The sequence below is a fragment of the Lissotriton helveticus genome, chromosome 11 (assembly GCF_964261635.1).
Source record: "Lissotriton helveticus chromosome 11, aLisHel1.1, whole genome shotgun sequence".
Classification (NCBI taxonomy): Eukaryota; Metazoa; Chordata; class Amphibia; order Caudata; family Salamandridae; genus Lissotriton; species Lissotriton helveticus.
The window spans coordinates 39,839,328-39,851,894 of NC_136072.1; the positions used below are offsets into that span (position 1 = coordinate 39,839,328).

Genomic DNA, 12,567 nt, shown 5'->3' on the forward strand with positions numbered 1-12,567 from the left:
CATTTGTTTTTTGCCTGCCCAGCTTACAAAGGAGCACGGAATCTTTGGTTGAAACCAGTCTGCAGGGAACTGGGGTTGAGGTGTCATAACCAGGCACTTCGTGTACTCTCTACGGACACTTCATCTTCCATCATGATTTGCAGGGTGGCAAAATTCTTGGGTAGTGCGTGGTTGACGCGCTCCAGATTATTGAAACTGCGTCCGGGGGTCTCAACGGTCTAATGCTGCATTCGTTGGTAGCAAACTAGTGACTGCTGTGTATTTTCTTTTATTTGTTTTAATAATTTTATGGAAAATTGGTAAATGTATATGCATATGTATTTCTTTTATGGTGATTAATTTGCCGAATAAAGATTATATGAATATAAAAATGAATATATATTAATTGTACTGCTGCTTTCCATTCTTCTCTTCTGCACAGCTTTGTCCTTGGTTTTAATCCCCAGTTCCTTACCCTCTGCAAATAACGTTCTACTGCTTTTCATGTTGGTATCTAAACCAAATGCACCATTGAAGCTGGTGCAAGATAGTCATTGATCTCTGGGTCATAATATTTAGAACTGAGAGCGCACCTGTCAGAGGGCGTTGGTGGTATAGTGGTGAGCATAGCTGCTTCCCAAGCAGTTGACCCGGGGTCGATTCCCGGCCAACGCAATGCAAATACATATATATTCTGCAAGCAGGATATATTTTAATTCAACATGTCACAAAATGGAAATATCATGAACAGATTAATCAGTCATATATAAAAAAATAAAAAAATACGTAGGCAAACCTCTCGATCGCCCCTTCTGCTACATTCATTGTCCTAATATATAAGTTTCATAAAGCAGAGTCACCACTCACATGTGCTGGTAATAAATATGTTACAGTGGGCAGACAATGAAAGGGCTGAGGCCCGACCAGACATTATAACTCTAGCATCTCTATCTTAGAAAGCATTTCTAGCCACTGAAAAAAATATACAAGATCCACCCATAAATCTGTCAAAAGTCCCTAACATTTTGTGCATACTTGTGCTCTCACCTGAATGTAGCGCCACCTTGTAGCTGTCGAAGGTAACTGCGGCTCACAAAATGTTTTATCAGAAGGCAAGTTGAGAGGAATCCAAGAGGCAGATGTCCATGGAAAGAGCCTCTGACTGCAGCAGGAAGGTTGGATGCTTCAAATTTGCATAGTTTCCTGTCCAACGTCCACAATGCTCCCAAACGCTCAAAAGCCTCACACCGGGCAAGCCCTCACCGGGTAGATCTCTGGCTCCCAGGTAAAGCCAAATCCTGAGCATGCTAGCGCTAGTGAGAGATATAGAGGGTTCAAGAGCTGCTGTCTTGATAAAGGTTTGAAACGGCTAGTGCCTGAGAGTGTCTGACTTTCAGTTATGACTGATTGTGAGAGGGGAAGATGATTTTTTTCTATACCCAGCATGCCTTGCGATATACTTAGGCAAATGAGGTGAGAGCCCGACCAATCCCGCGCTACTCTGCTGAATGCTCCTCATCTGCATAAAGAGAACACTTTCCCAAAACAGCAGAGTGGCGCAGCGGAAGCGTGCTGGGCCCATAACCCAGAGGTCGATGGATCGAAACCATCCTCTGCTAATTTTGCTTGATTTTACTTGCAAGGACCAAGCTGTCATTTCCAGGCTGCCAGCAAGGAAAAGTGCAAGCTTGTGCCAGCTATGTTAGAAAAGACTTCTGAACTATCTGTGTCTGCTGAAATACAAGAGAGGGATCGTCAAAGGATCCACCCTGTACTTTGAAAGTAAAGACACACAATAATAAGCATAAATGACTGGTGGGACCTTCAAACACTTTTCTGGGCATGCTTTGAATTTCATTCTTCCCTTTTTGTTCTGCTCTTATCTATCTCCTGGGCATATCCTGGAATGTTCACTCTTTCTTTTCCCTGCTTTGCTTCCCATGCTGCCTCTATATGTTCATACCTATTATTTGTACTGCTGCTTACCATTCTTCTCTTCTTCACAGCTTTGTCCTTGGTTTCAATCCCAGTTCCTTACAATCTGCTAAATCCTTTCTACTGCTTCTCATGTTGGTATCTAAACCAAATGCACCATTGAAGCTGGTGCAAGATAGACATTGAACTCAGGGTCGTAATGTTTAGAACCTAGATTGCACAGATCCGAGGGCGTTGGTGGTATAGTGGTGAGCATAGCTGCCTTCCAAGCAGTTGACCCAAGTTCGATTCCCGGCCAACGCAGTACCAGTTCTTATATATTCTGCAAGCAGGATATATTTTAATGCAACATGTCACAAAATTGAAATATCATGAACAGATTAATCAGCCTTTATATAAAAAATAAACAAATATGTAGGCAAGCATCTCGATCGCCCCTTCTGCTATACTCATTGTCCTACTGTATGATAAGTTTCATAAAGCAGAGTCACCACTCACATGAGCTGGTAATAAATATGTTACAGGGGGAAGACAATGAAAGGGCTGAGGCCCGACCACACATTATAACTAAAGCATCTCTATGTTAAAAGGCATTTCTAGGTAATGTCTAGCTTCTGAAACAAATATGTAAAATCCATCGATAAATCTGGCAAAAGTCCCCAATATTTTGTGCATATTTGTGCTCTCACCTGAATGTAGCGCAACCTTGTAGCCGTCGGAGGTAACTGCGGCTCACAAAATGTTTCATCAGAGGGCAAGTTGAAAGGAAACCAAGAGGCAGATGTCCATGGAAAGAGCCTCTGACTGCAGCAGGAAGGTTCGATGCTTCAAATTTGCATAGTTTCCTGCCCAACGCCCTCTCACTTCCCGAACGCCCACGTCACTCTGCTGAATGCTCCTCATCTGCATAAAGAGAACACGCTCAAAAAGGAGCAGAGTGGCGCAGCGGAAGCGTGCTGGGCCCATAACCCAGAGGTCGATGGATTAAAACCATCCTCTGCTAATTTTGCTTGATTTTTCTTCCAAGGACCAAGCTGTCATTTCCACGCTGCCAGAAAGGAAAAGCGCAAGCTTGTGCCAGCTAAGTGATATAAGACTTCTCAACTATCTGTGTCTGCTGAAATACAAGAGAGGGATTGTCAAAGGATCCACCCTGTACTTTGAAAGTAAAGACACACAATAATAAGCATAAATGACTAGTGGAACCTTCAAACACTTTTCTGGGCAGGCTTTGAATTTCATTCTTCCCTTTTTGTTCTGCTCTTATCTATCTCCTGGGCATTTCATGGAATGTTCTCTCTTTCTCTTCCCTGCTTTGCTTCCCTTGCTGCGTCTATATGTTATATATATTAATTGTACTGCTGCTTTCCATTCTTCTCTTCTGCACAGCTTTGTCCTTGGTTTTAATCCCCAGTTCCTTACCCTCTGCAAATTACGTTCTACTGCTTTTCATGTTGGTATCTAAACCAAATGCACCATTGAAGCTGGTGCAAGATAGTCATTGATCTCTGGGTCATAATATTTAGAACCGAGAGCACACCTATCAGAGGGCGTTGGTGGTATAGTGGTGAGCATAGCTGCTTCCCAAGCAGTTGACCCGGGTTCGATTCCCGGCCAACGCAATGCAAATACTTATATATTCTGCAAACAGGATATATTTTAATTCAACATGTCACAAAATGGAAATATCATGAACAGATTAATAAGTCATATATAAAAAAATAAACAAATACGTAGGCAAACCTCTCGATCGCCCCTTCTGCCACATTCATTGTCCTATTATATGATGAGTTTCATAAAGCAGAGTCAGCACTCACATGTGCTGGCAATAAATATGTTACAGTGGGCAGACAATGAAAGGGCTAAGGCCCGACCAGACATTATAACTCTAGCATCTCTATTCAGGGGTGCCCAAACCTGTCCTGGCGGGCCGTATCCATGCCAGATTTTTGGGATATCCCCATCTGGGGATCACGGTTCGATCCCCGGCACCGACGGCAGATTAGCCCAGCACCAGGTGACTCTGGGAAATAGCTGGCGCCGCGGCTAGGGCGGCTGACTCCGGAATTTGGAGATTTTTTATTTAAGGTTTTTGTAGAGCGCGTAGTAACCCTCGAGCATCCCAGAGATCAGGGTTCGATCCCCGGCACCGGCCGCAGATTAGCACAGCACCACTTGACTCAGGGAAATAGCTGGCGCCGCGGCTAGGGAGGCTGACTCCGGAATCTGGAGATCACGGTTCGATCCCCGGCACCGGCGGCAGATTAGCCCAGCACCAGGTGACTCTGGGAAATAGCTGGCGCCGCGGCTAGGGCGGCTGACTCCGGAATCTGGAGATTTTTTTATTTAAGGTTTTTGTAGAGCGCGTAGTAACCCTCGAGCATCCCAGAGATCAGGGTTCGATCCCCGGCACCGGCCGCAGATTAGCCCAGCACCATGTGACTCTGGGCAATAGCTAGCTTAATCTTCCCGACGGCCCCTAGCGCCTAGAGACCCTTACGGGTGATTGTGCGCCTTACAAATGTGGATTATTATTATTATTATTTGGGCCGATTCCGATCCGGTTCGTAAAAGCACATCTGCCCGAATCTGTCGGACAACCACGTACGCCCGGGAGAGGACTGCCCGGGACCCGTGGAGACCGTCCTGGTCACTCTGACCTGCCATCGGCCTGGAGAAGGGAGCGCCGGACGCCCGGGGGGAGGACTGCCCGGGACCCGTGGAGCCCGTCCTGGGCACTCTGACCTGCCGTCGGCCCGGGGAAGGGAGCCCCGGACGCCCGGGGGGAGGACTGCCCGGGACCCATGGAGCCCGTCCTGGGCACTCTGACCTGCCGACGGCCCGGGGAAGGGAGCCCCGGACGCCCGGGGGAGGACTGCCCGGGACCCGTGGAACTCGTCCTGGGCACTCTGACATGCCGCTGACCCGGGGAAGGGAACCCCGGACGCCCGGGAAGCGTGGAGCCCGTCCTGGGCACTCTGACAAGCCGTCGGACCGGGGAAGGGAGCCCCGGACGCCCGGGACCCGTGGAGCCTGTCCTGGGAACTCCGGCATGCCGTTGGCCCGGGGAAGGGAGTCCCAGATACCCGGGACCCGTGGAGCCCGTCATGGGCACTCTGACAAGCCGTGTCCCGGGGAAGGGAGCCCCGGACGCCCGGGAACCGTGGAGCCCGTCCTGGGCACTCTGACAAGCCGTCGGACCGGGGAAGGGAGCCCCGGACGCCCGGGACCCGTGGAGCCTGTCCTGGGAACTCCGGCATGCCGTTGGCCCGGGGAAGGGAGTCCCAGATACCCGGGACCCGTGGAGCCCGTCATGGGCACTCTGACAAGCCGGTGTCCCGGGGAAGGGAGCCCCGGACGCCCGGGACTCGTGGAGCCCGTCCTGGGCACTCTGGCATGCCGTTGGCCTGGGGAAGGGAGCCCCGGACGCCCGGGGCCCATGGAGCCCATCCTGGGCACTTTGACATGCCGTTGGCCTGGGGAAGGGAGCCCCGGACGCCCGGGGGGGGAGGACTGCCAGGGACCCGTGGAGCCCGTCCTGGGCACTTTGACCTGCCGTTGGCCTGGAGATGGAAGCCCCGGATGCCTGGGGGAGGACTGCCCGGGACCCATGGAGCCCGTCCAGGGTACTTTGCCATGCTGTTGGCCTCCTGGAGATGGGTGCCCCGGATGCCCGGGGGAGGACTGCCCGGGACGTATGGAGCCCGTCCCGGGCACTTTTGCATGCCGTCGGCAGGGATGGAGCCCCGGACGCCCGGGGGACGACTGCCCAAGAGCCATGGAGCCCGTCCTGGGCAATTTGACAAGCCGTTGGCCTGGAGGAAGGAAGCCCGGGTGGCCTAGGGAGGTGTTACCCAGGCATAGCCCATCTGGTCCCCCTAGCAGAGAACCACCAGCCTTGGAGGGGTGTCCGGGCGTACCCTGTCCCTAGTAATCCGGAGGTGACAGAGGGGACCCAAGGCGCGAAAGTACCCGACCTCCTGGAGCCCTCGCTGTGATCCGGGAAGCAAATGGCACCTCATCATGACTTCCAGGGCGACCAGATGGCCGAGGCGAGAGGGGCGACCAGATGGCCGGGACCAAAATGACGCCAATCTGCCTGCCCCGGAGCTGCAGGGCTCTGGGGCTGCAGGGTTCCGGGGGCTGCAGAGCTGCAGGTCTCTGGGGCTGCAGGGCTCCGGGGCTTCAGGCCTCCCCGGGCCCTGATGGACCCTCCGTCCCGGGCGCCTCCGACCCCCGGCCGGCTTGCAGGACGGAGGGGGGATTCCCGCACCACTGGGCCCTGCCGGACGGGGCTCAAGCCCCGGGCCCGGTCCCCGGCCCCAGTCCCGGCTTTCCGAACCCTAGGCCGGGCCGGGGAGAGCCTCCCCTGGGCCCCCGGTGGACCCTCCGTCCCGGGCGCCCCGGACCCCCGGCCGGATTGCTGGACGGAGGGGTACCTGCACCCTCGGGGCCTGGCCAGATGGAGTTCAAGCCCCGGGTCCGGTCCCACCTTCCGAACCCTAGCCAGGTTGGGGAGAGCCTCCCCGGGAACCGGTGGAGCCCCGTCCCCAGCGCCCGGACCCACTGGTGGCCTGCGGGACAGGGGGCTCCAGCACCCTCGGGGCCTGGCCAGATGGAGTTCAAGCCCCGGGTCCGGTCCCACCTTCCGAACCCTAGCCAGGCTGGGGAGAGCCTCCCCGGGCCCCGGTGGAGCCCCGTCCCCAGCGCCCGGACCCACTGGTGGCCTGCGGGACAGGGGGCTCCAGCACCCTCGGGGCCTGGCCAGATGGAGTTCAAGCCCCGGGTCCGGTCCCACCTTCCGAACCCTAGCCAGGTTGGGGAGAGCCTCCCCGGGAACCGGTGGAGCCCCGTCCCCAGCGCCCGGACCCACTGGTGGCCTGCGGGACAGGGGGCTCCAGCACCCTCGGGGCCTGGCCAGATGGAGTTCAAGCCCCGGGTCCGGTCCCACCTTCCGAACCCTAGCCAGGCTGGGGAGAGCCTCCCCGGGCCCCGGTGGAGCCCCGTCCCCAGCGCCCAGACCCACTGGTGGCCTGCGGGACAGGGGGCTCCAGCACCCTCGGGGCCTGGCCAGATGGAGTTCAAGCCCCGGGTCCGGTCCCACCTTCCGAACCCTAGCCAGGCTGGGGAGAGCCTCCCCGGGCCCCGGTGGAGCCCCGTCCCCAGCGCCCGGACCCACTGGTGGCCTGCGGGACAGGGGGCTCCAGCACCCTCGGGGCCTGGCCAGATGGAGTTCAAGCCCCGGGTCCGGTCCCACCTTCTGAACCCTAGCCAGGCTGGGGAGAGCCTCCCCGGGCCCCGGTGGAACCTCCGTCCCGGGCGCCCCGGACCCCCGGCCGGATTGCAGGACGGAGGGGTACCAGCACCCTCGGGGCCTGGCCAGATGGAGTTCAAGCCCCGGATCCGGTCCCACCTTCCGAACCCTAGCCAGGCTGGGGAGAGCCTCCCCGGGCCCCAGTGGAGCCCCGTCCCCAGCACCCGGACCCTCTGGTGGCCTGCGCGACAGGGGGCTCGCGCACCCCGTGGCTGGCCGGCCGGAGCTCAAGTCCCGGGCCCGGTCCCACCTTCCGAACCCTAGCCAGGCTGGGGAGAGCCTCCCCGGGCCCCGGTGGAGCCTTGTCCCCAGCGCCCGGGCCCAAGGAGGGTTAAGCCCAGGCCACGTCCACTCCCCGACGGCCTGCCCGGGGAGCCCATTTTCCTCGACTATTAAGCCCCCACGTACTGGGGGCTTACAGAACTTTGGGGAAGGACAGAAGTTGGAGTTAGCCCGGCCACCAGCCCGCAGGGCCATCTGGTCACCCGGCCCACAGGGCCATCTGGTCGCCCGGCCCGGAGGGCCATCTGGTCGCCCGGCCCACAGGGCCATCTGGTCGCGCAGCCAGGCGACCAGATGCCCCGGGGCAACTTAGCGCCCGGACGGCCCCGGAGGGTGCCGTACCCAGTCGCCTTCGCAGTTCCAGCCAGCGAGGGTGGTCGGGGCGCTCCGAGGCAGCCGTTTGGGATGCTCCGTCCCCGGGGACTGCCGCTGCTCGCCTCCCTGTTTTGGCTTGCCCGGGAGCAGCAGCGGAGAACGGGAGCTGCCCGGCCGGCCCGAGCCATCTGGTCGCCCTGCCGACCTGCAGATGGAATGTGGCCCCCATCCCCGCTCCCCGGTGGGGCAGGGACGGGAGGGGGAGGCCCCCGTGCCGCAAGGGCACGTGGTGGAGGCAGCCTCCCGCAGGCCCGCACTACCCCCTCCGCGTCCCTCCCGCCGGCCGGGCGGCAGAGGGACCCACCCCTGGGTGTGGTGGAGGAGGGCGTGCGCGGGCGCCCACGCGGCCCCGGAGGGAGAGACAAAAGCTTGGCTCAGAGGATGACTTTCAATAGATCGCAGCGAGGTAGCTGCTCTGCTACTTACGAAACCCTGACCCAGAATCAGGTCGTCTACGAATGATTTAGCACCGGGTGCCCCACGAACATGCGGTGCACTAAGGGCGATGGAGGCGGCCCCCTTCCGTCCGCGCTCCGGTCCCCAAGCGAGCGGCTCTACGCACCGGCCCCCCGAGAGAGGCCGGCTATCCCAGGCCAACCGAGGCTCCACGGCACTGCGGTATCGTTACGGTTTAGGGGGGATTCTGACTTAGAGGCGTTCAGTCATAATCCCACAGATGGTAGCTTCGCCCCATTGGCTCCTCAGCCAAGCACATACACCAAATGTCTGAACCTGCGGTTCCTCTCATACTGAGCAGGATTACTATTGCAACAACACATCATCAGTAGGGTAAAACTAACCTGTCTCACGACGATCTAAACCCAGCTCACGTTCCCTATTAGTGGGTGAACAATCCAACGCTTGGTGAATTCAATTCAATTCAATTCAATTTATCTTTATTTCGGCATGAATACCATAAAAGAACAATACATTACAACAATAAAACATTCCTTTAAAATACATAGCATACTGTAAAATTCATTCAGTTTTCATGTCGAATCTAAAATCAAAGATTAAGAAGTCTGAAGGTCATGATAGTTGTTCTAATTCAATAGGAACAGGTGTGGGTGACAGAAATAGGTTACATCAAGTGCAGGCGACAGAAATAGGAATTCATCAATTGCCCCTCAAATAGTACAGAGAACAATTGTAACATGTCTACGACATTTTAGGTACATAACGTTTTACAGTTTATAACCCAATTTTTTCCTTTGGAAAAAGATACTGTGCAAGAATCTACTAACACTAAATACGATAGGCTGGCTACTATCAGTCAAAAGGATCCTTAGGGCCTGAGAGCATGTTCTTACACCTAATGTTAGACATATGGGCTTGATCCATCTTCTCCTCGCCTTGACATATATTGGGCAGAAGAAGAGGATATGTAGCTCATTTTCTTGTTGGTTACCACCACACATGGTACATGATTCACCCTCTGCATGATTCACTGAGTTAACACCACCAGACCAACGAACCAGTGTTGAACCAATTTGAAGGTTTCCATATCTGAATTTCAGAAATAAGGTCTTTGCTAGCGGTGGTTCTATTTCATCCAGAAATAACTCAAAGAATGGATCACCTTTAAAATTAAGGAATCTTTGTACAAGCGACCCATTAGAAGGAGCGTTTGTGATCATACCTGAAATATACGACCAAAAACACTTTTTTACCATGATTTTTGAACTTGGTGGAAGTATATCTGGTTGTTCCCAATAATGTGACAATCCTATTGAGGTAAGCCAGAATTTAACATGTTTAAACCAGGGTATCACATTAAAGCTGTCAAGCTCCATGATTTCTATTAGCCCATTTTTGTAAGCCTGCAACTCCGGTACGCGCCACAGCCTGATCCATAACAATAAAGGACGTAGAATAATGTGGTGGTCCGTTCTACGAAAATTTAGGTCAAGCTGGAGCGGAACCAGAGGAGTACTCCTGGGGACTCTAACCAGACTTCTCAGGAAGTTGTTGTCCATGACCCTAAAAACATCTTTGGATCCTGGGCCCCAAATTTCCGAGCCGTACAATACTGCAGATTGAACCTTATATTTAAAGAGTTCAACTGCTGGGGACACGGCTTTGCTGGTGCTTAGACCTTGTTCTCTGATAATGGGTTTAGTGTTCTGGCTAAAGAGCATCTTACATTTTTCTAATTGGGCTTTCCATGAAAAAGTGGAGTCAAGTATTACTCCCAAATAACCAAAGTGCGGGACTGATTCCAATTTTGTTCCATTTAAAGTTAGAGAGCCCTTGTCGCTCTTAGTTGGATTTAGGACCATACACTTTGTCTTTTTCCCGTTTATCTCCAGTCCTTTCTTGTTACAATAATCATAGAAGGAGTTTAAAAGAGACTGGAGGCCTTTTTTTGTCTGGGAAATTAGTATAGTGTCATCCGCAAACAACAGGGAAGTAACTTTTTCACCATTCAACTTGGGAGAATCATTGTTGCATTCTTCCAGGTATGACGGAATGTCATTCACGAATAGCGAAAACAGTGTAGGGGCCAGTACACACCCCTGGCGCACACCTCGTGCAATTGGTATTTTAGGGGTTAATTCGCCTTTTGGGCCCCACCGTACTCTGGCGAAGTTCCCTCTATGTAGCTCTTTTATTTGCGCTATCAGGGTTGGTGACATCCCTACTGAACTTAGTGTTTCCCACAGTAAATTGCGTGGAACTAAATCAAACGCCGCCCTTAGGTCGACGAACGCAACATGTAGTTGTCCCTTTTTAATCTTAATGTATTTCCAATAAAGGCAACAGAAGCGGAAAATTTGATCGATTGTACTAACTTTGGATCTGAAACCCGCTTGATATTTTGACAAAATTGCCTTTTCGTCCAGCCAATCATTGACACGGAATAAAATGTGTCTTGTGTAGATTTTTTGCAGTATGTCCATTAAACTTATCGGACGATAATTTGAGGGGTCCATCCTGTCACCTTTCTTATAAATTAAAACAATTTCAGCCCCCTTCCAACTTTCTGGGAAGTCTAGAGTTCGGGATAACTCGTTACACAAATGGTTAATGTATGGGACCCAAATTTTTAGTTCGTGTTTATACAAGTCTCCCGGAATCTTGTCTAACCCAGGGGCTTTGCCAGATTTAATCTGGTTTATTGCCAATTCTGTCTCTCCTAGGGTAAACTCCAGGGTTTCCCCCGGAATGACATGGCTAGGAGTTCTATCAGTACTGGGTTCCTCATATGCCTTATAAAGTTCAGAAAAATGATTTACCCAAGTCCGTTCGTCTAGATAGACATCCTTTACCACTCTACCTTGGTGATTTCCGTTTGCTATCAGCCTCCAGAAGGCTACACTATCTCGTATTTTTGCTGCTTGTAACAAGTCAGCCCATTTTGCTTCTTCCCATGCAACTTTACATGCCTTTTGGACCATTTTATAATTGTTCCTTGCTGATATAACATTCGTTTGGATCTTAGACTTGATTGCTGTCAGGAGTGCCCTCTTGGACTCCCTACAGTCCTTGTTGTACCAGGGTTTGCTATGGGATAAGTTGTTTGTCTTCTGCTGGCTTTTTTTCGGCATCTTGGTGACTAGGGGCTTTAGAGCGTTAAAAAATTTATGGTGTAGTTCCATAAAGTAGCTATCATGGCCTTCATTTGGGATGACATTTGGGTATGCTCCAAAGGTACTAGCAAAAAGCCCATAAATTTCAATTATGGTTTCACCATCGCCCAATATTAGTGGCCATTTGAGAGAACGTCTGTTGTTACTGATGTGTAACTCAATTTGGTCACCACTATTTCCGTCTCCCATCAATGGAGACACTGTATCTCCTAATAGGGAGTCCTCGACATGAAGGGCCAGAGGAAAATGGTCACTCTCTAGTCTTTCAGTTACCTCCATGTCCAGAAGGAATTCCCATGAAGACACAGAGGCTATAATGAAATCTATATTGCTTTTATAGTTCCCTCTGTAGAATGTGGGCTTCCTCATGATGTCTGATGGTAGCCGTCCATTACACGCTCTTATGCAGTGTTCTGTACATAATCTAGTCAATTGAAGGGCCAACGGAGAACATTTTACTGGTTTTGTGGTTTCTAAAGCAGGGATCCCATTAGCCTCATCTTCTTCTAGGAAGATGTCGCTGAGCCCCACAATAGGCTCGTAGTTACAATTAAAATCGCCTGATATAATGACATAGTTCGCTCTAGTATCTAGGTTACCCAATAAAAAATCAAGGGATGTTAATGTGGAAGATTCCCTAGTAATGGGGGTTGGTCTGTTGTAAACGTTAACTAGATACAATTTTTTCTCTTTACGAACATCAATTTTCAAAATCAGAATATCAGGGGAATTGGTATCCACCACTTCTATGTTCACTTTTAAATCTACCTTTACCCAGGTCAGTAACCCTCCCGAGGGTCTTCCACTCCTCGAGGGAATTGCATTGACACCATAAGATTTGTATCCCAGCCTATGAATAGTTTCAACCGCCCATGTCTCTTGCAACATACAAAAATCAAAAGAGTCAATGAAACTTGCCCAGTCTGGGTCAATTAGATTTTTAAATAGCCCGGCTATATTCCAGGATACCAACTTTAAGGGTTGTCGAGGTTCCAAGAATTTTTGCATCGGGACATTTCCCCCCTCTACAACCACTGGAATATGGCCTTCTCGATTAATTGCATCATGCTCAATAGACATTAGATCATTTTG

At 52.2% G+C, this 12,567-nt stretch overlaps 3 non-coding genes across 3 annotated transcripts; all 3 read left to right on the top strand.

Moving 5' to 3' along the window:
* The first annotated feature begins 582 nt into the window (after positions 1–582).
* Positions 583–654, top strand: TRNAG-CCC (transfer RNA glycine (anticodon CCC)). Its single transcript has one exon. It is a non-coding gene; the product is annotated as a tRNA-Gly (tRNA).
* An 872-nt stretch (positions 655–1,526) lies between these two features.
* On the top strand, positions 1,527–1,598 carry TRNAM-CAU (transfer RNA methionine (anticodon CAU)). Its single transcript has one exon. It is a non-coding gene; the product is annotated as a tRNA-Met (tRNA).
* A 1,866-nt stretch (positions 1,599–3,464) lies between these two features.
* Positions 3,465–3,536, top strand: TRNAG-CCC (transfer RNA glycine (anticodon CCC)). Its single transcript has one exon. It is a non-coding gene; the product is annotated as a tRNA-Gly (tRNA).
* The last annotated feature ends 9,031 nt before the right edge of the window (positions 3,537–12,567 follow it).